Source organism: Danio rerio, chromosome 5, assembly GCF_049306965.1.
Source record: "Danio rerio strain Tuebingen ecotype United States chromosome 5, GRCz12tu, whole genome shotgun sequence".
NCBI classification, from domain to species: domain Eukaryota; kingdom Metazoa; phylum Chordata; class Actinopteri; order Cypriniformes; family Danionidae; genus Danio; species Danio rerio.
This window is the reverse complement of record NC_133180.1, coordinates 22,942,784-22,963,717: the sequence shown is the minus strand read 5'-3', so window position 1 is coordinate 22,963,717 and position 20,934 is coordinate 22,942,784. Positions and strand designations below refer to the sequence as shown.

At 36.8% G+C, this 20,934-nt stretch overlaps 1 protein-coding gene, 1 long non-coding RNA gene and 1 other non-coding gene across 8 annotated transcripts in view; 2 read left to right on the top strand and 1 right to left on the bottom strand.

Annotated features, from left to right (window-relative positions):
• arhgap20b (Rho GTPase activating protein 20b) overlaps window positions 1–20,157 on the bottom strand; it is a 93,106-nt gene extending 72,949 nt beyond the window's left edge. For 2 of the 6 annotated variants that reach the window (XM_073952105.1, XM_073952110.1), the window contains exons 1-3: window positions 20,049–20,157; window positions 19,888–19,956; window positions 19,636–19,744 (exon numbers count right to left, since the gene is read on the bottom strand). The gene's annotated coding sequence lies outside the window, so the exon portion shown is untranslated. Of the gene's footprint in view, window positions 1–7,107; window positions 7,325–19,635; window positions 19,745–19,887 lie in introns of those variants that run through there. The other 4 variants (XM_073952103.1, XM_073952108.1, XM_073952104.1 and 1 more) reach the window with 3 other exon arrangements.
• LOC137495581 (uncharacterized) lies at window positions 19,602–20,934 on the top strand. The gene is made up of 2 exons (XR_011015474.2): window positions 19,602–19,752; window positions 20,100–20,934. It is a non-coding gene; the product is annotated as an uncharacterized lncRNA (long non-coding RNA).
• On the top strand, window positions 20,121–20,219 carry mir223 (microRNA 223). The gene has a single exon (NR_029943.1). It is a non-coding gene; the product is annotated as a microRNA 223 (primary transcript).

Genomic DNA, 20,934 nt, shown 5'->3' with positions numbered 1-20,934 from the left:
ATTTTAGGGTCATAGGGGAATGTAGCTGTTTTTGCCTGTGCCTGTGTCACGTTGTGGTGGGCTTCAAAATCACTGGAATTTGGATCCTATTTGAAAGGAAATTTGAAAAAGAGAGTTGCGTTTATATTACTCCAAAATTACTGTGAGCACAGTATACATACACACATTTCTTTTCAAATAGACTCTAAAAGCATTTTTGCTTTTTCTCGAGTTAATGACATAAGAACATGCAAAACCACGGATCTAGAACCCCAAATCAGAAAAGGTTGGGACAGTATGGAAAACGCAAATACAAAAGAAGTGATTTCCAAATTTACATTGACTTGTATTTAATTGCAGATAATACAACAAACATTTATTCAAAAGAAACACATGCAAAAACAAATAAAAAACAGAAGCACACACAAATAAATATTTTTTTTTAAGTTCAAAACAGTAAAGCGTTTACCGCTTTGTAATGTTGCTGATCCTTTTCACAACTCTTTTCAGACATTTAGGGACAGAAGACTCCAAGTGATGAAGTGTTTCAGGAGTAATTTGGTCCCTTTCTTCCTGATTACAAGTCTTAAGGTGGCAACAGTACAGGTCTGATATAGGTCGGGACTGCGGGCAGGGCAGTCAAGTACCTTTATCCTCTTCCTTTGCACCCAGGGCTTTGTGATGCGAGCAAAATTTGGCATTGCATTGTCTTGTTGAAATATGCAGGGGCATCCCTGAAAAATATGTCTCCTTGAAGGCAGCACATTGTCCTCCAAAATCTCCATGTACTTTTCAGCATTAAAAAGCCCCCATTAAAGAGTAGGTTTTTAAAAACTGCTTTCCATCCAGTGTGTAACCAACACGGTCTCACTGCAATTCGTAAATTTTTGATTTAGTGGCTAATTCAAATGAATACATCCCATTCATACAATTTAGTATGACTTGCTTATCCCCCAATGAAGGTTGGGTTTAGGGGTGGGGATAGGTGCCACGCCTCCTTATTAAAACCATGCATTTTCGTATAACTGAACTCGTTGTTGGCTAACAAGTGATCCTAGGCCCATCTATGCTACTAAAAGACTAGACCTTTATTGGATACTGCTTTTGTACCAAATCATTCACATGTTGACATCCCATTTCAAATTGCATCATTATTTAACCAATTTACCCGATTACTCGCCGTAAATTGCTTTTGTGCCTATTTTGTGTGTGTGTGTGTGTGTGTGTGTTGCAAGAATCAAACCTAAAGAATAAAAATCATGAGGAACACATAAAATAAAGTTTGTTGTATTGTCAGCAATGAGATACAAGTCCAAGTAAATTTGGAAAGCACTACTTTCTGTTTTATTTGCATTTAGCATACTGTCCCAACGTTTTCTAATCTGGGTTTTTTTATTAGTATTAGCTATATGCTATCACCATTTAATGGCCTTTTTTGAATAAAACATTTTAAAAAATGTCAGTGTCAAAAATGTAGAAGGAAAGACTTAAGTGTGTGCACATCTAGGAGATTCTTGAAGGTGGGTGCTCGATTAAGCCAAACACAATAGAAAAAAAAAATAAAAAATTTCAGCACACTGCCACATCAGCTCCCAAAAAACAGATTTATTACAACAATGTTTAACCATGTGAAAACCATGTAGCTTGAAAGGTTGTCATAATAAATCTGAAAAGTAAAGTGGCAGTGTGCCTGATGATTTTTTTACTTTTTCTACAGTGTCAGAAATGTACGGAACCCCGGAAGGGACGTAGTGGAGGAGAAAAAAATTGGCTGGGTGAAAAAATAAATAATGGGTGAAAGAAAAAAATGGGTGGGAGGAAAATATATGTTTCTAAGTTTTTGCGTTCTCTCGCAAAGTTTTGCGTTCCCTCGCAAAGATGTTTTGCGTTCCCTCGCAAAGTTTTGCCTTCCCTCGCAAAGATGTTTTGCGTTCTCTCACAAAACTGTTTCTCCACAAACACTTCCTGTTCACTTCACTCATGTTAACCCTCCCATTTTTGCCGAAATTCTCCCATATTTTACCATTCTATCCCACTTTCTTTACATTAAATCTGTGCGTTGATCGTTGCCTTTCACTTTGCAACCTCCGAACCAGTGAATGCATTTATAAGTGCTCACTGACAGACGCGCTCCGTACAATAAACTGATCCCAGATCAGCGTCTGTACACGACATTTAAAGGGACACTTCTGTTATCAAAAAAGTGAGCAGCAATGCATCTCATGTTTTGTTTAGTTTGATAACAGAGGTGACTCTGTAAGAATGCACAGATCTATAATGAAAGCAGTCCATTACTTTAGAAACTGTTTGTGCTCATTTAAGAGAAAAAAAGCTGTTTACAATAAAACATGCAGGATGGAGATGTTTCATATTATTCAGTGTATTTGTCAGTTTAAACATACACCCGCTCCTCTGTGCTCCTCTGTAAATGGCGCCTACAGACGCTGATCTAGGATCAGTTTATTGTATGGAGCGCGTCTGTCAGTCAGCGCTTATACATGCATTCACTGGTTCAGAGGTAGCATATGAAAGGCGACGCACAGTAATGTAAAGAAAGTGGGATAGAATGGTAAAATATGGGAGAATTTCGGCAAAAACGGGAGGGTTTACATGAGTGAAGTGAACAGGAAGTGATTGTGGAGAAACAGTTTTGCGAGAGAACGCAAAACATCTTTGCGAGGGAACGCAAAACATCTTTGCGAGATAACGCAAAACATCTTTGCAAGGGAACGCAAAACTTTGCGAGGGAACGCAAAACATCTTTGCGAGGGAACGCAAAACTTTGCGAGAGAACGCAAAAACCTAGAAATATATATTTTCCTCCCACCCATTTTTTTCTTTCACCCATTATTTTTTTTTTCACCCAGCCAATTTTTTCTCCTCCACTACGTCCCTTCCGGGGTTCCGTAGAAATGTGACAGCAATCAGGTAATGTTTATATATTATAATTTACTCCGAGTTAATTTAATTAACTCCGATGCTGCCATATTTGCTGAGTTTACAACAGCATTAGGGAAGGATAAAGTCCATTTTCCATATTACTGTTTGCTGCTCGTAACTCGTAGATAGAAGACGCTGCAGCAGCAATGTGAAGGAATCTCTATTTAAAACGCCTCTAATAGTCCAGCAAAACCATAATTTATTTTTAGCATTTATCATTATTTATATCGAATACAATCTTATTGTTAAGCCCCGGTCAGATCACATAAATTTGTCATAATTTCGACACGATTTCCTTGATGTATGCTCTTGTGGGGATTCGTAAACGACAAATGGGCTTTATGGCAGAAGATTCAATCGTTTCTTCTCGTGTGATGTAGCATAGTTCATGACAACCAATGCCATGTCTATGACGCCTCATGACACCATCAAGGAATGTTTAATTTTTTCCTAATTTCTCTCGCCGTATTCCGTCACATGGGTGGGCAATAGGAGTACATAATTTCTCGGTTATCTCAGTAGGTGCTGCTGTTAATCTGCCGGTCAGGTAATAAAAAAAATGCTGCATATTTAATAATGGGTGAGTCATGGGTGGATAAGTTCAATTATTGGTTATGCACACTTTAACTACCTTTTCTAAAATATTAAGTTGTTTTAAGCTATTTTATCTCACAGACTAGCACAAATATGCTGACCTCTATTCTTACAATGAGTTTCTGAGTTCTCTCATTCTTCCAACAGAGTATGTTTAAATCTGGGAACATGTTCAGTGCTGTGAAAGCATTGCAAAAGCATTTACTTCTTATTCAGATTTTTCATTTATAGTGAAAACAGTTTAATATAGGCTTCTCTGAAACTGAATATTTCACTTTAATTTTTTATTTGGACTAGATTATTTTTTAATTTAACAAATCAGCACAATCTCACGGCAATTTGTGTCTGGTTAGAATTATATTTCTGTTTGTGCCCGTCTGGTACTCAGCTGTGTGGGTGGATGATTTGTTTCACTCTGAGGAAAATAAGAATTGAATGAATGCTTCAGTAACTTTCGTCTCACAAACCTCAGTTGTATATTTTCTCATTTATTTTCTATGTCATTATTTTAAGAATCAGATTTTTCCTTGGTGCTGGTGTGCTTTTATTTTTTCTGTCTCACTCATGGCAAGTTTAGGCAAGGGTGCGTTTAATAAGCAACCCATGGCAGGAAAAAATACATTTATATTTCAAAGAAAATATCTTAATATTAAAAATTAATCTTGTTTGATCCTATCCATGTAAGGAATGCCCTTAAACAATTTAGTTATTATCTTGTCTGCAAGCATGAATGTTAAGATTGAAATAAAATTTTTTTAAAAACTGAAATTGAGATAAGAAATATTGTTATAGCAACACTTGTGACTGCTTAGGGCATATTTATCACCCACGACAAGTCAAGATTTGAATCAAGTTTAATCAAGAAAAATAATCATAAAAGAAAATAATGAAAATAAAATAATTTCGCATAATCTGACATAGTGACTTTTGTACCTGACAATAAAAATCGTGTGATCTCACAGGGGCTTTATTAATGCAAAGAATTTGCAGTCTTGTATTTATTTGACCTTTTATAACTTGCCTTTTAAAGCTATCCCTCAATTCGCTATTACTCACTTTTAATTGCAAGTTTCAGATAGTAAATATTTTATAATTAATATTAGTAGACAGCATATGTGCCAACCAATTTTAGCAATGCTTTAGCAAATCTCTATCAAATATGCTTTGAAAAAAACATTTTTGGGCCTTGGTCAGCAATTAATGACAATAAGCACATTAATGTACAAAAAAATTAAAAAAAAATTAAAATAAATACAAATTGTTGTAATGTAGCTTATGCAGTTTGTGTTTTACTTTAAGTGTGTCCTTAGGCGTCTTTGTGAAGTGTAATTCTAGGTATGTATGTTAGGCCCTAGTACACAGCTGGAAGAATTTCCAGAATTAGACAATCAAGAGCTTAACCCCACGCAGCGTCTGAACAATTCAACCTACACAACGTTCACATTTACATTTAAACTCTTTCCACTTTTCTCCCTTTATTAACATAAAAATAATATTCCACTTTGCACTAAAAAGAGGCTGATGAAAACACTTGCCTAAGATGCATCATGAAGTAACAAAGCCAACTTCTCCTTTAAGACAAACTGAATATGATTACTTCCCCTTTAAGAGATGGGTGACAACTTTAACCGGTTGAGTGTTGAAATGATGATTGCACACACATCTGATTATTTACAGAGATACTGAAAACTCATACCACAGACCCACACAAACATACAGTATGCAAACACAAAATCTCACAATGAGCAAAGGGAACTCTTCGGTTTTGTAAACTATAGTTTATAAGAATGTGCTACAATATCAAGCAAGCAGAACTTCTACTTAAATTAATCATCATGTTTAAGAGTATTTAGTTTACCACTTCTGTAATTGTTTGTGAAATTGACTTGCAAAATTATTGAACAGTGTATAAGTATATTCTACACCCATTCTACACAAACACACATACACTTATGCAGCAGGACACATACTACTACTACAAACAGCCCTGCACATTCAGTAGTATCACTATGAACATGTTGAAAGTAGCAAACTGACCATATAAATGTTCATTTTATTCCTGATGCTTTGATATGAGCAGATAAGAACACGTCTGTGTGAGTGTGAGAGTGTGATATGAGTGAATGTGAGTCATCATGACTTGTGTGGTTTAAACATTTTGCTGATCTGTATCGCCATTTAGTCACTCTCAAAAGCTGCTGTCAAGATCAGACCCAAACCAGAAGTAAAACCAGCACAGACTAAACACTGATCCCTCCAAAACCAAGCCTCTGATTAAGCTTATACCTCCTTTCTCCTATTCTCTCATGCCTTGTTTTGGTTTTTTAGCTAGTGGAGCTTAATGCGTGATGAGCAGAAACCAGCGAAGAGGTGTCACTTGAGTTGTGAAGGTGTAACTGTAGTTTCCTTCTATTTTCTCTCTCTGTCTCAAACGCACTCTGTGAGTGTCAGGCTTGAGATGTTGCTGCTTTTGTGACACGCTGTCAGCCGCAGTGTGGAGGGTGGAGCAGTGGTGGTTGTGAGTCAGAGATCGCCAAACACAGTCTTTACTGAATGCCTTAAAAGAGAAATTCATCTGCATCGCCATGCACATTGTGAACTTGTTCCATTGAAATAAACGGGAGGGTATGAGTAATGCTCCGTGTGTTTGTATGGTAATTTCTCCATCTGCTGTTTTTCTTAGCATCAGTTTTTTTGTGTGTGCTCCAAGTCACAATATGAACGTAACTGCATATTAACAAAATAATAATCTTCCATCTGGAACAAAACTACTTGCCTCCATTCAATAACACTGCATTATCATGATTGTTATCCTTTGTAGTAAAATCAAGCTCCTGTTCTCCTTTTCGACCGGAGAATATTTTTATGAATGCAATCAAACTCAGATGACCCTAAAAAAAAATTAAATAAAAAAAAAAAAGAGTAAAAGGAACAGTTCACCCAAAAATTTTAATTTCCTGTTAATTTAATCCCCCACAGGTCATCCAAGAACATGTAGGTACCTTTCTTTCTTCAGCAGAACATTAAAGATGTTAAGCTGGATTCGTGATTCTTGGTGATTCTTATAATGGCAGTTAGTGCTGAAAGTCTGTTGAGATTAAAAGTAAACGAGTCCAAGGTCCCGTGTACACTAATACATTTTAGTATGCGTGTTAAAACAAAAACAATCTACACTGGCATTTCTGAAAAGGTCTTCGTCCACACTATACCACTGAAAACGCACATCACATGACCAAGCAATACTTTTGGACACGACTATCAAAATACGCCCTCTTGTGGCAGTCGCACAGAATTTTTTGTTTTGTCGTGCACCATGGGAGAGAATCTGATTCTCGCCGTGTCCGAAATAAAGGAGTGCAAAAGCAAAAGCCTTTATTCTCTGTGCTTAAATGAATGCAATACTGCAAACTCATAGACTGCTAAAAATTTTAGAGGAAATGTGGAGACAACATAAAAATTATATTTTTATTACTCATTTATAAATAGAAGTGTTTATATATATATATATAGACTTTTTCTGATTCAAAACATAATGAAAAAAAATTTGCTTGGACAACACAGGAATACATCACATTCGATTGGCTGGTCACATACGGTTTAGTTGCAGAAGTTCAAATATTCCAATGTATCCACAGCTCAAATCGGATCTGAATTTTCATAGATGATCGGAACTCCAAGCAGCTCCCGGACTACTTTCCATTGGAAATGAATAACTTCTGGTCTGTCGCTTGTTGTTTGTCGTGTGCAGTAGAAAGGCACACACTCTGTCATGCGCTGCGGCGTATGTTTCTTCCCAGATAAAGTGTTTTGGCTGAGCACAAAGATAAGGTCATATATTAATTTATGTAACCACATACACTGATTCTACACATCTGTCTGATTGATATATTTTATAAACATATTGTATGTTATACATTTAAAATGGCCATCATTGATATTTAATACTGACATTCAGCGAAAAAGAGGGTATGCTTTGTATTTTTCAATGAAAATGAAAAGAAGCAGTTATGTTATAGGCAGTTATGATATTTGTTATAAATATGCATACAGTGAAGATGACGGTCATATAAATATATAGTTACACATTATAGCCTCAACATTTTTGGTGTCTGTTAAGTTAATATCAAATTGAAAATAGGTAGTTCCAAGTTTTTATTTTTATTGTAAAGATAGTGAAACAACGTAGCCAGGGTGATGCGATTAACATTATAAAGTAGCCTACACTGTTCCCTTTGAAGATTTACCCGATGTGTATTTGGGAGTTTGTTTTCCATATCAAAGTTGCGAGGTCTGATCTTACAAGGAAATTATGCAAGGCTGAACTTCATGCACATAATATTGAAAAAAAAAGCCCTGATCAGATGTCAAATGTCTGCAACCATGCCTTCATTTTCAGACGCCTACTTAGTGTAAACAGTGTCTAAATCAATAGCCATGGCTTTAGATGACACATCATGAACATTTACTCTCCCTTCACTTGTTACTGACCTGTTTGAATTTCCTTCTTCTGTTAAATGCAAAAGGAGATGTTTTGAAGAAAGCTGAAAACCTGTACCCATAGACTAACTACAGGTTTTGAACTTTCCTCAAAATGTTGAACAGATAAAAAGCAACTCATAAAGGTTTATAACTACTTAAATAGTGAGTTAACTTTCATTTTGGTATAGACTCTACCACCAAAAAATAAACGCTGCTTTTAAACCATTTTGAAAACAAAATCAACTGTAAACACCTGTTATTTAACACCATCACTCCAGCACTTTAGAAACATCTGCCAGACTCACAAGACACACAAGGATCAGTTCATGGATCTCTCGGTTAACGAGTTGATGATCTTAATCAGGTGTGTTAAGTAGGAAGATATACAGAATGTGCAGGGCAGGGAGACCAGAGTACCGGAATTGAGAACCACTGCCTTAAGGCTGATTTATTCTTCTGCGTCAAGCACACACGCATGCTAATGCAACCTTTGCGTGGACACATAGCCCTCACCGTGGCCTGACGTGCTCCTCTAAAAAATGTAACTTCACGTCGCAACAACGCATAGCGCAAGCTTTGTGATTGGTTGGCTTGGTAGATTTGGTTTGCTTAAGGTGCAGCTGTCGTGCAGTGAGGGGTTTGCGTCTTTAATAATCTACGACAGTTTGCGTTCATTGAACAGTAAGAATGATTAATAAATCCATATGAAACAGTCCCTTTATGTCACATCTTCAGTTTCGAGCTCAGGGGCGCTTTACACTTACACTACAAGTGTACCGTGTCTGCGCCCAAGTGAACCGCCCTCAGGCACACTTTTACAACCGGGCCAGGGCCAGCTAACTAAACCATGCCTGAGCCCGATTCAGAGCAGTCACACTTCTCAAACAATCTGGGAAACGGGCCTGGACAGTTCGGAAAGCATAGCATGAGTACGCCCTTAGGGTCAAATAGTGGAGGTGTTCCCATTGTCAGTACAACATTTACAACAACAATATGAAAGCAGATCTTTAGAAACTTGCTCAAAATAGCAAAACAATGTCATGATCAATTCATATTTTAATAAGGCTAAAATTGGCAAAAGAAAATATTAAACTGTATATATAATTGCGCATATCTGGAATTACCCAGGGGCGGCACAGTGTGTAGCATTGTCACCTTATAGCAAGAAGGTCACTGGTTCAAGCCTCAGCTGGGTAAGCTGGCATTCGAGTGTGGAGTTTGCATGTTTTCTGCTGCGTAAAACATATGCTGGATAAGTTGGCGCTGTGGCGACCCCTGATTAATAAAGGGATTAGCCAAAAAGAAAATGAATTAATGAATAAAATTACATAGATACGTTAACCTAAAGTGTAAATTGTAATAACATTTTTTAAAATAAGCACCATTTGGCTTGTTTTTGCAGATCCAGGAAAGTTCTAAAATAAATGTCATGCATCTCTATTTGTGCTACTGTTCTAGTCACTGCAGGCAGCAACAATCGAGCAATGGAGACATGTGGGCTCCGGTTTCTCACCCGCGTTGGCTCAGCTGTGTGTGGCAGACTCTCAAGCTGGTAGCCGCACGTTGTGTCACTGATGTCGAATGTTGCACAGTGAGTCATCTACATAAGGAAAGCACTATGGAATACTAAATACTGACATTCTTGCAAAAATTGCACCCTTTTCATGTCACCTTGTGCCCTATCTACCTCTAAATGGTGCATATTAGCACAATATAGCAGTAATATTATCCTATGAGGAAGTATGCATGCCTAATGTACTAATTCACATGCTTTAAAGCACTAATATGCTCCTTTTGACATTAATAGTCAGTACTTAAGTCAGTAAAATACATGGGTGCATTGACAATACTGGCTCAGGGAAAAGCTGCTGTTTTGTCCCGACCCTTACAGTACATGTTTTCAATTTAGACAACTGGACAAATATATATTTAAAAAAATCAACTAGAAAAAGACTAATCATACACCACTGTAAAAATGCAGAGTTCCACACAATTCCTTTATGTTGCTAATTAATCAATCAATTAAGTAAACTTGATTATTAAAGATTAAACAATTTAGTAGTCCCAAACAAATCTCAAGAATAATCATTTTAATTAAGTAGCTTAAACAAGCAGCAAAATAAGTTTTCATCCATAATTTATGTGTGTTTGTGCATTTTTATAATTCATGTGCATTTAGATGTGCATCTATTGAAGGCAGTGGTGTTTAGACTTGTTCCTGGCGGGCAAGTGTCCTGCATATTTTAGTTCTAACCTCAATTAAACATATCTAAACCAGCTAATCAAGCTCTTTCTAGATATACTAGAAACTTCAAGGGAGATGTGTTGAAGGAAGTTGGAGATAAACTATGCAGGACACTGGCCCTACAGGGCAGAGTTTGGACACCCCTGATTTAAGGTAATCTAACAAAGCCACTTTAAATTAAAAGGTTAGTTCACAAACAAAAAATGAGCACTTAATCCTCCAAAAATTCTTCCAAACTACAAATTTTTTAGCTCCGACATATAACAATAATAAATATAAAAAACATTAGCTGTTTGCAGATACTGTAGAAACGAACTAGCTGTGAAATTAATACCCGCTGCGAAACTGAACTCAGCTTACTGAAGAATTTCATTTAAAGTTCGCAAAAAAAAAAAAAAAAAAATGCCATCCTGTTCTCACACTTATAGCAGCTTAGACATACAAAGTGACAGAACATAATCCACCAAGTTGCCTGCCACGGTTGAATTATATTTGCATTTGGCAGGGTGGCGGATTTAAATTTCAGTCCATGGATGTAAAAAAAAAAATTATAATTTATTAATTAAAAAAAAAACTCAGGGTTAGATACTGTCACTTCTTTTCCTTTTTAGAAGACACAAAGCTATTTGTGTAGATTGCTAACTAGCACAATGACGAAATGGTTATGTGTCAAGCTTGTTCAGTGAGTCATTCTTTGTATTTTGACAAAGATGCATTAAAGTAATGTACATTAACCTTGATTTATTAAAATGATTAAGCTTACTTTAATAATTTGTGTTGCAGCAACATGACAGAATTGTGAACAGTGCTATGTGATTAGTTGTTTTTCTAGTTGAGTTCGTAGGTATATATGTCCGGCTGAAAGGGCATCTGCTGTGTAAAACATATTCTGGATAAGTTAAGTTGGTGATTCAATCCGCTGCGGTGACTATTGATGAATAAAGGGAATAAGCCGAAGAAAAATGGATGAATGAATGAATGAATGAATGCATGAATGAATGAATGACCATTGATCACTAAAACTACAGTAAGGCAACGTAGGCTAATTTACTTGTTTTGATTTTGTTGAACAAACCTACAACTGTCTAATAATTAAATCATCTTTAATAGTAGCAAAAACTGAAACTATTTAATTCAATAGCTACCGGTTTCCAAACTTTTTGTGTGGAAGAAAGAAAGTCACACAGGTTTGTGACAAGTAAAGGGAGAGAAAATGAGGGAGAGTTTACATTTTTGAGTGAACTATGTCTTTAACATCTGACTAAAGGCACTGGTATACTTCAAACTAAATAAAAAAAAAAGCTGTGATTAAGCTATTTTGAACTAAATCTGGCAAAACCGAAGTTAATTTTTAAGTTAATTTTGACAGTTCGAAACAGCTCAGCAAAGCAAAGTTTTTGGTGGAGTTCATTTTGGTCCAACACAATTATGCAACTGGTGGGTATGTCTGGGAACTCAGCCTTTTTTTCCATGAAGTTCAGAGTCAGACAGGAGAAAAATATCAATGCTAAGTTAGCAGCATGAATACACTGGAGGGTCAAGTAGCAGAGCTGATTTAGGCACAATCCCAATTCTACACCTTAGCCCTTCCCAATACCCCAATTCTCTATAACTTGAAGGTGTAGAGCTAAGGGGAATGGCTAGATAGACCTTGAAGCAGAGACCTTCAGGACCACACTCAAAACCAAGGGGTACAAAGAATACACCAGCTACAACAGCAGCATGGGTGCACACAGAAGTCAGACATGCAAACCCATTTACGTAAAACGTAAATGCAAAAAGTTAAAATAAAAACTGCTAAATTTGACTATCTATAATCCCTAATAATAACACCTGTACAGCAGTCCCACAACATTCTGACATTCGATGACACTGGAATGCCCTGTCAGAAAAGTCTAGTGGCTGGGAATGACCTTTTTACAGTGTAAGCTATAATGTTAAAGGGCCATGAAACCCCCTCGTTGTTTTTGTGTGTTTACATTGATGAATATGACCACTATGTAAATGCACAGTACAGTTACGAACTTATCACCACATTATATCAAGATAATAATATAAAATATGCCTTCAGTGATTTCCTGACGATAAATACCAAAAAATAACACGACTGGAATAACTACAGCAGTCGCGTTTGTCTAATCTTATATGAAGCAAAAGATCGCGATGACAGATGATGACATGTGCAGGTGCTGTAGTGCTGTCCCATTTCTTAGGGGTACATTTTGAAGCCCTTCCTCTTCATACTCGTTTTTAAAGGGGCCAAGGGGAAGGGGTAGGGGTACAAAAATAAAACTGGGATTGGGCCTAAATTTATCTTTAATCAAAGGAGTTATGGAGATTTTTATTTTACAGACATCCCCAATAGAAAGAATTGCTGCCTAAATAGAGCCTAAGAGAGTCCTGATGTGAAAATGTATGTTTTACATCAGTACTTGCATAAATTGAATGCTTGGAGCAAAATGCATAGTTTTGATATATAACAAATAACCTGGGGCCTCATGTATCAACGCTGCGTACGCACAAAAACTTTGCGTACGCCAGGTTTCACGCTCAGAACAGCTCACGTTTGGATTTACTAACAATGAACTGAACGTGGGAATGTGCGCAGCTTCACGGCAGCTTTATGGCTGGCGTACGCACATTTTTTGTGCGTGCCTGTTTTATTTCCATTGGCGACTCCTAGAGGCAGTTGTGTTAAATTCCTCTCTACAAAGTGTCTGAGCCTTGCAATGGCAGCTGTATGAGACGGGTTCATCTAGCAGGTATATAAGGTTTTCATACCATACAGTTGACCAGCTAAACATTAAAGCACAATTTGCAGCGGTCGCCTGTTTTCCCAATGTAATCTGAGCTATCTACTGCACGCACATTGCTATAAAGACACTATCTGAAGATGAATTTGCATGTGTGAATCAGAAACATTTCCATTCAATAAATGTGCAAATAAAATATGATGCACAAACTTATTAATGATTCCTACTTGTCTTTCTCGTGATAAATAGTTGGCAAAATCTGATATGTAGCGGGGGGAAAAAGAAGAAAGAGTTCATCAGACGCTGGATTCGAACCGAGTTCATGCTCGAACGTGTCAAAACATGTTGACATGCGTCTTACAAGCTGTGCCACTAAGACTGTTATGGGAAGTGCAACATTTTACACCTATAAACCACACTATTTCTTTTTTAATTCACTCAGTGCGATGTTCAGACCCAACTGTGTTAAACGCATCAGCTAAACTCTCCCACTCTATTTTTTATTTTTTTTTGTTGTTAATTTCGGAGAACAAACTTGCAAATAACACCGCTTTTCTCCGGTCTACCTCCGAAAGCAGCACCTCCAATTCACATTCTGTTCAAAGTTTCTCTTCTTGCTTGCTTTTGCCATTGCTTTTTCGTTGGGTTTTGCTAAAGTAGAGTCATTAGCATATTCATACGAGGGAGGAGGCCGGGAGGGGTTTTGTGCTCGTGCATGTTGCGCTCAGTTTCACGTTCATTCGGATGTACAAAAGAATATGCGTGAGATTCGGCGTACGCAGTGTTTCATACATCTGAATTTTTTTCTGCGTACGCACATTTACAGCTTTGTGCGTACGCAATGTTTTAGTAAGATTTCCACGCAAGTCTTTGTACATGAGGCCCCAGATGTTTAAAAAACTCTTGTAAAATAGGTAATTTATTTGGTCAAATCATAATTGGTCATTTCTGGAATCTAACCTTCCCTAAACTTCAATGGCGCCCTAGATGAACCACCCCATACAGCTACCTGTATGTTGTAAATGGAGAGCATGAGGGGAGGGAGGTGAGTGTTAAAAATGAGAAAGAAAGTGGGGGTTGAGAGAAGCAAATTGATGCCCCCGCCAATTGCCTATATTGCCAGTGCTTAAATGCGCCACTGCTGGTGTGTAAGTGCTCAGTAATTGCAACCTGAGTACTGCATTTTAGGGCTTTTATAAGTGGGTTTACATCCATATCCACATTCCTGATCTGATTAAGTTTAATAACCAGACAGAGCATTTATGTGAAGTAAATGAAAACCAGAGGTTTGTCAGATATGTTCCTGTTTGGATTTATGACAGGAAAGATGCAGTCACAGCATAATTTCAGAGACGCTTCACATAGAAGTCAATTTCAATGCAATCAGCTTGGTGAACTATCCAACTATTCATCCATTCACCATAAGCCTTTTATCCAGAGCTTGGAGAACTAGTGTGACCGATTTCAGAGTATATACAGGAATCAGAGAGTGAAATACCTTTTAAGACTCTTTCTATACATTTTAAGACCTTATAACCACTTTAATGTTCAACCAGAAACACTGGCGAGATTTTAACTTAAAGTATATTTACTAACTATTTATGTAAAAAACTATTCCAAAACTAAAACTTTATTTATATACTGAATAAAAATCTATTGAATAGTACTTTAATTCTTTTTAAGACCCCGAGGACACCCTGAATGTAAATGAGTAAAATCCCATCACAAAACCTTGATGCCCTTACACAAATCACCAGTTTAATTATGCTATTAGAATTCTTTATTACTTTTTTAACATTATAATTCATGCCACAAACAAGAATCAGACAAACTTATTGTGCACTCATCGTAGTGGCATCTAATTTTGTTCAAGTTATCACTACAAAATCACACTAATCAAATAATGATGTTTTATAAACATCATAAACATTACTTGAAGTACAAATATGTCAGCCTTCAACTGGACTTGCTGTTCTGATATTACAGCCTGACCTGTAGGCCATCAGACTGACGAGAAGGTGTAGGGTTCAAACTGAGCCCTATCCGACATGGTTGATCGTCAGCAGTGTCACAACAAAAGAAGAAAGAGTGTGAAAACTCAGCAGACCTCAGAGCATCCAACATCCCCTACAAGAAATTCACACATTACCACATGACAGCTGAGCACAAAAACACCAATCAACCACAAGAGCGGGCTGTGAAGAGTTTGGCTGTTGCAAATGGACTCTAAAAACAGCAGCTGGCAGAACTACAGAAACCAACCTTAAACTTTAACTTTTCCCTGTGTGCTCAAATTGTTTAAAAGGTTATTGAAGAGTTTCCGCCAAAGCTTATTGATTAGACTGGCAATGATTTAGTTCCTTACTAATTCAAAGCAATGCTTGCATAATGCACATGGTATGCTTCAGCAAACCATAATCCATGACTCACAACCAGCGGGAGGGCCTGAAGGTTCTGTTCAACTGCTTACCTCAAATTTAGCTCATCAGCTACAGTTCATTATGAGTCCTCATGCCAAAAAGTGGGTTTGTTTCCGGATGTTTAGAGTTAATACCATTGGTTCTCACTAATATAACCTTTCCATTAATCCACAGGAGAAAATGTAAGTTTATGTCAAGAGCAGAACTGTTATATCTGCCATATTTACTCACTCTTGTTCCAAACATGTTTGCGTTTCTTTCTTCTGTTCAACACAAAATAAGATATAAGACTGGCAACTGGTACAGGCACCACTCGGCTTCCAGAGTAATATTTTTAATGGTTGCCAGCAACCAGCATTTTTTAGAATAGCTTCTTTTGTTCATTCATTCATTCTTTTTCTTGTCGACTTAGTCCCTTTATTAAACCGGGGTCGCCACAGCGGAATGAACCGCCAACTTATCCAGCAAGTTTTTACGCAGCGGATGCCCTTTCAGCCACAACCCATCCCTGGGAAACATCCACACACACATTCACACACACACTTTTAAACTATGGAAATTTTAGCTTACCCAATTCACCTGTACTGCATGTCTTTGGACTGTGTGGAAAACCGAAGCACCCCGAGGAAACCCATGCGAACGCAGGGAGAACATGCAAACTCCACACAGAAACCCCAACTAAGCCTAGGCTCGTACCAGCGACCTTCTTACCTTCTTTTGTGTTCAACAGAATAATGAAACTCATAAAGGTTTTAAACCACATGAGAGGGAAGAAATAAAAGTAGTTCAAGTGCATTAAAGCCTAATTGAATTTCAAGTCCATATATCCATTTACGTTCACACAGGGTTAATGCCACTTGAAGCTGCCAGGCTCTCCATGCTCCACAGGCTGTCCATGACAATAATGCCATCTTTTTTTTATCTGAACAAAATTTCTGACAATACGAGTGATGATGATCTATTTCTTTTCCAAATGAGTTTGTTTGTGTCTCAATGCCTGTTGTTACATGCAGTATATTTATATAACAGTTCTGTCTAGATCTCGAATCTGATTGGCTGATAGCCGTGCAATAGTCCTCGGTATCAGAACTCTTACAGCCTCTTTCCACTTGTGTATTACTCCTTCCACATGAGTGGCAAGCAGATCAATAAACTCACTACAGTTTGACAAATATTGCAGATATTTTATATAGAATATTTTTAGGCAAGAATGTAGTTGTTTGTAGCAGGGAAAAGACAGTTGACGTTGTCCATCCATAAGATGGTGACAGAGACCGTATAAAAAGCCCTTAAGAGGAGAAAAATTCAGCGTAAAACTACAAACTACAGCTTATCAAATCATTATAAATCTGGTAAGTAACATTCTAAGTCAATCTCTCTCTCTTTTGTATGTTGGAGTGATGTATTTATTCCATGTAATTGTAGCATATTGAGAGTGAGATAGGACTCAGATATCAGGAATGTATGTATTTTGAGTTACTGAGTTACCCGAGTTACTTTTTGGTTGGCCATCTGTTTCTAATGACCCGTTACTGCAAACTAGTGAACAGTAAACAGAAAGAAAAAAGAAATGCCCGCATGTGTTTGGCATTTTTCCTTATCGCAAACACAACAATAATCTGGTAGTGTTTGCACTGCTTTGGCTTTTTCGGGGTTAATTATTGTGATCTACCGATTGCAACAAAGAAATACTGGGAAATCCCAGTAGAGTTATTATATTTCATGCCGTTCAGCTTTGTAATATTAAAATGTCAGCAAAATCACCTGTTTTGTCATAACTTTAGACATTACGCTAGAGAGTCATTCAAAAATTAGCTCTAAAGTGACGTTGGTGAAGTAGCAATGGTTTCTGCTGTTCTGAAGTGCAGATGTAAATGAATGGTGGAATAAAGTAGTTCCGCATAAAAAAGGATTTTTAAACTCTCCATGTTTGATTTTTTTTAAACACACGATTATGCCGTCGAACCGTTGCATAAATGCAACATCCCATGAGTAGCAGTGCGATATGGCTGTATATCATCACTGGTGGGACACTAAGGCACTTGGGCTGCAGCCTAGTGTCAACACATGCCTCCCACCAGTGTCGATACACAGCCATATCGCACGTATTCATATTTCATATTGCTCATTTTCAACATAGTGTTACTTCATTAGATGTTGGTGTCCTGATATCATTGAGATTAGGGTCTATAGATAGGTGTACATATATACTGTATCGACTGTAATATTGGGAATAAAAGGGACAGTTTACTGTAAAATGAAAATTTACTCATTATTTACTCACCCTTCAGTGGTTCTAAAACTTCAGGAGTTTTTTTATTCTGTTGAACACAAAAAGAAATTTTGAAGAAATCTGAAATTCTTTTAGCACTGACTGCCATAGCATAAAACAAATACTATGGAAGTCAGAGGTTCCAGGTTTCTACCTTTATTTCAATTTATCTTCTTTTGTGTTTAACATAATAAAGAGAGAAACACAAACAGAGTGAAAAAAAACTATGACAACATTTTCAGTTCTGGTTGAACTACGCCTTTACGCTCATGCAGTTTATTATACCAATTGAGCAGAGATACAGAGAGCAGAAGTTTTCATTTCTGCTTTGATAGCTGCAAAATGACACAGAACACTTTGGGTTTAGGAATTTGTCCTTGCAAGAAGCTGCCCTCTGTGGCTGTTCAAGCACATTCAAACTAATGTTGTTCACACTATGAAAGAATTAAGAAAAAATGACTACGGAAGTCAGTGGGTGCCAGCATTATTCAAAATATCTTCTTTTGTGAAGAAAGAAACTCAAATAGGTTTTTAAAGGGTGGGTAAATGATGACAATTTTCATTTTCTGGTAACTCATAACTTTAAATAGTAAAAACTAAATCAAACTCTTATTCCAGGATGAACTTTAGTTAGACTTTTCTGCCCCATTTTTTTAAATTACACGTTTCTCATATTATAATGTTTAAAATAAAACTTTTTTGCAAATATTGTTCATATACAAGTATTTAACTCTCAAGCATGAATAGTGTATAACTTTGAGTACGTGTAGTGTCTGAAATTTGAAGATTGTGCACAATAAAAGAAATCCTGTAAAAATACAGAACATTATAATGTTCTTGCAAAGGAATTTTCTGTATTGATTTCTCAGCTGCGTTTTTACCTATATCCCTTTAACTGCCCCACTAAGTTAAAAAAAAAAAAATTGGATTGCATTCTGGATTGGACTGCATTCAACTCCTAATGTCGCTAGTTTACACACTCAATGCAGTTTTTGTTTTTCAACAGATCCCATAATTTCTAAAATATCAGCCTCTACCAAATGATTGATATGTTGGTTTATAGTAAAAGTACCAGAATTAATACATATACTATAAAACATCTGAAAATATGAAGTGTAAGACCAATTTTTTCAACTCGTAATGTTACTAGTTAACACTCAATGCATTTTATTTAATCACATCCTATTATTTCTAAAATATCAGCCTCTACCAAATGATTGATATGCCAGTTTATGGTAAAAGTACCGGAATTAATATATATACTATTAAGATTAGAAAATATGAAGTGTATGACCAATTTATTTAAAGACAAACCGTTATTTAAAACAGTCAAAATATGGTCAACTATTGGCTAGAGCGGGCAGTTAATGGGATATTTTAAATGAATTGTCACATTGTGTTGTGCTTTAGAGTCAAAGGACAGTATGTCTGCAAATACAAAGTAAAAGGATCATGTAAATTTCATCAAAGATGTTGCCTGTTTTGTTTTTTCAACACATCATTCAAAATAACGCTTCTTAAAGTGGCAGTGATGCAATGGAAGAACCATTTTCTGTTAATTAAACAATTATTTTGGTGAAGAACATTTTTATAATCTGAATCAGAAGCATTTTGCAGTGCATGCTAAAGGGTCTTCATGCAACAATCAATGCCAATAAAGAACAACTATTTGTAAGTGTGCAAGGCTACAGTTTGTGGAGTAATTTGGCGGGAGAGTTTGTGGCTGGTATTGCAAACTTAGTACTTTTTTTTTTTACATTTCACAACTACTTTAACACACACAAACACACACACACACACACACAGTGTTGTCTCTTAGCCTCCAGATATTTCCTGCTCTAAAGCCTACGTGTTATCTTCCCCCTTTTACTTCCTCCTTTTGCTGGTAGCTTATTAGTGATCACACACATGCTGTCCGCCTCACACAAACACTCATCAGCGCCTGATACATACGTGCCCCGGAGCGCACACCTCCCCACGGAACATTGGGTCAACACTTTAGGACTCCTGAAGATCCAACCATCGAAGAACCAAGGAACCCAATGAACTGATCTCATCCAAGCTAAAAAGGTAAAATAAGAATCTAGAATTAAAAAGGAAGTGCAAAAAAGTTGCATGGTAGAGGAGAAATACTGAATTCAAGCTTTGCCTAAGTCTTTCATACAAACATATTCTTTTTTTAACTTCCTTTTAAATCACAATTACCTGACATGTTGAGCCAGGTGCTGTTTTCCACTCAAGGTCTCGCTTTTGAATTCAGCCTGAAAGAGGTTTCTAGGAAATTAAGAACCATTGATTATTCAGTTGCTTGCAATTTCATCTGACGAAAAAAGCAGGAGGAAGAGGGAGGAGTAAAATTGACTGACCTTCCTGCTGCAAACCTGCATTTAATATCATTTTTTCCTTTCATCTCTCAGGTCCATCAGCACACCCCGTCTCTCTCCTCCTGATCTAGACTCTTCTCTTAGAGTATTTGACAGACTGTGGTTGACACTCGATCTAAAGGGGTGTCAGTTTGTCAAATACCCCAAGAGAGGGGGCACGAGTCTTCAGAATTCTGCAACACTTCGTTTGACCCATGCGATCCTGTTACTCTCTCATGTTCAGCCTTTTTGTCTTGTGCAAAATGTGGAGGATGACAACATTCATTTATAATGTGCGCTTGAATTCATTACCTCTACATATATGCAATCTTTATGGTTGATTAGATACATAGAAATGAACAACAGTAAAGAGTACATTACCATTGTGCTGTCTGTGTCAGGGATAATTGTGTTAAAACATTGTAAACTAAGACATAGTTCAGATAAGCAGTTTTTAGCATGTCGACCACAATGGCAGTTGCTGGGTGAGTGCCATTTGCTACCGAAAAAAAAAAGAAGTTGTGAAATTTATGCGTTTGATTTGTCAACATGTGTTGCTCTGCATGTGGGATTGTGTGTTTGTTTCTTTTAATTAAATCTAATGAGGTCTGTTAAGCTTTAGTTATTCAATTCGCTGTACAAAGTTTGATTTATAAAACATTACATATTGAAATTCCTCTTTTAGAAAACGACACCTTATTAAGATAATTAGAAAAATTTCTTTCATTTCAGAAGAAATACCAGTGTTGGCAAGGTTATTAATGTTTTAGATTAGCTTAAGTTTACGATTTTTGTCTAATAAAGTCAATAAAATGTTGTTACTGAATCACCTTTTGGACTTTGGCACACAACAGATGCTGAATTCAAATTAAATCACATTTTATCAAGT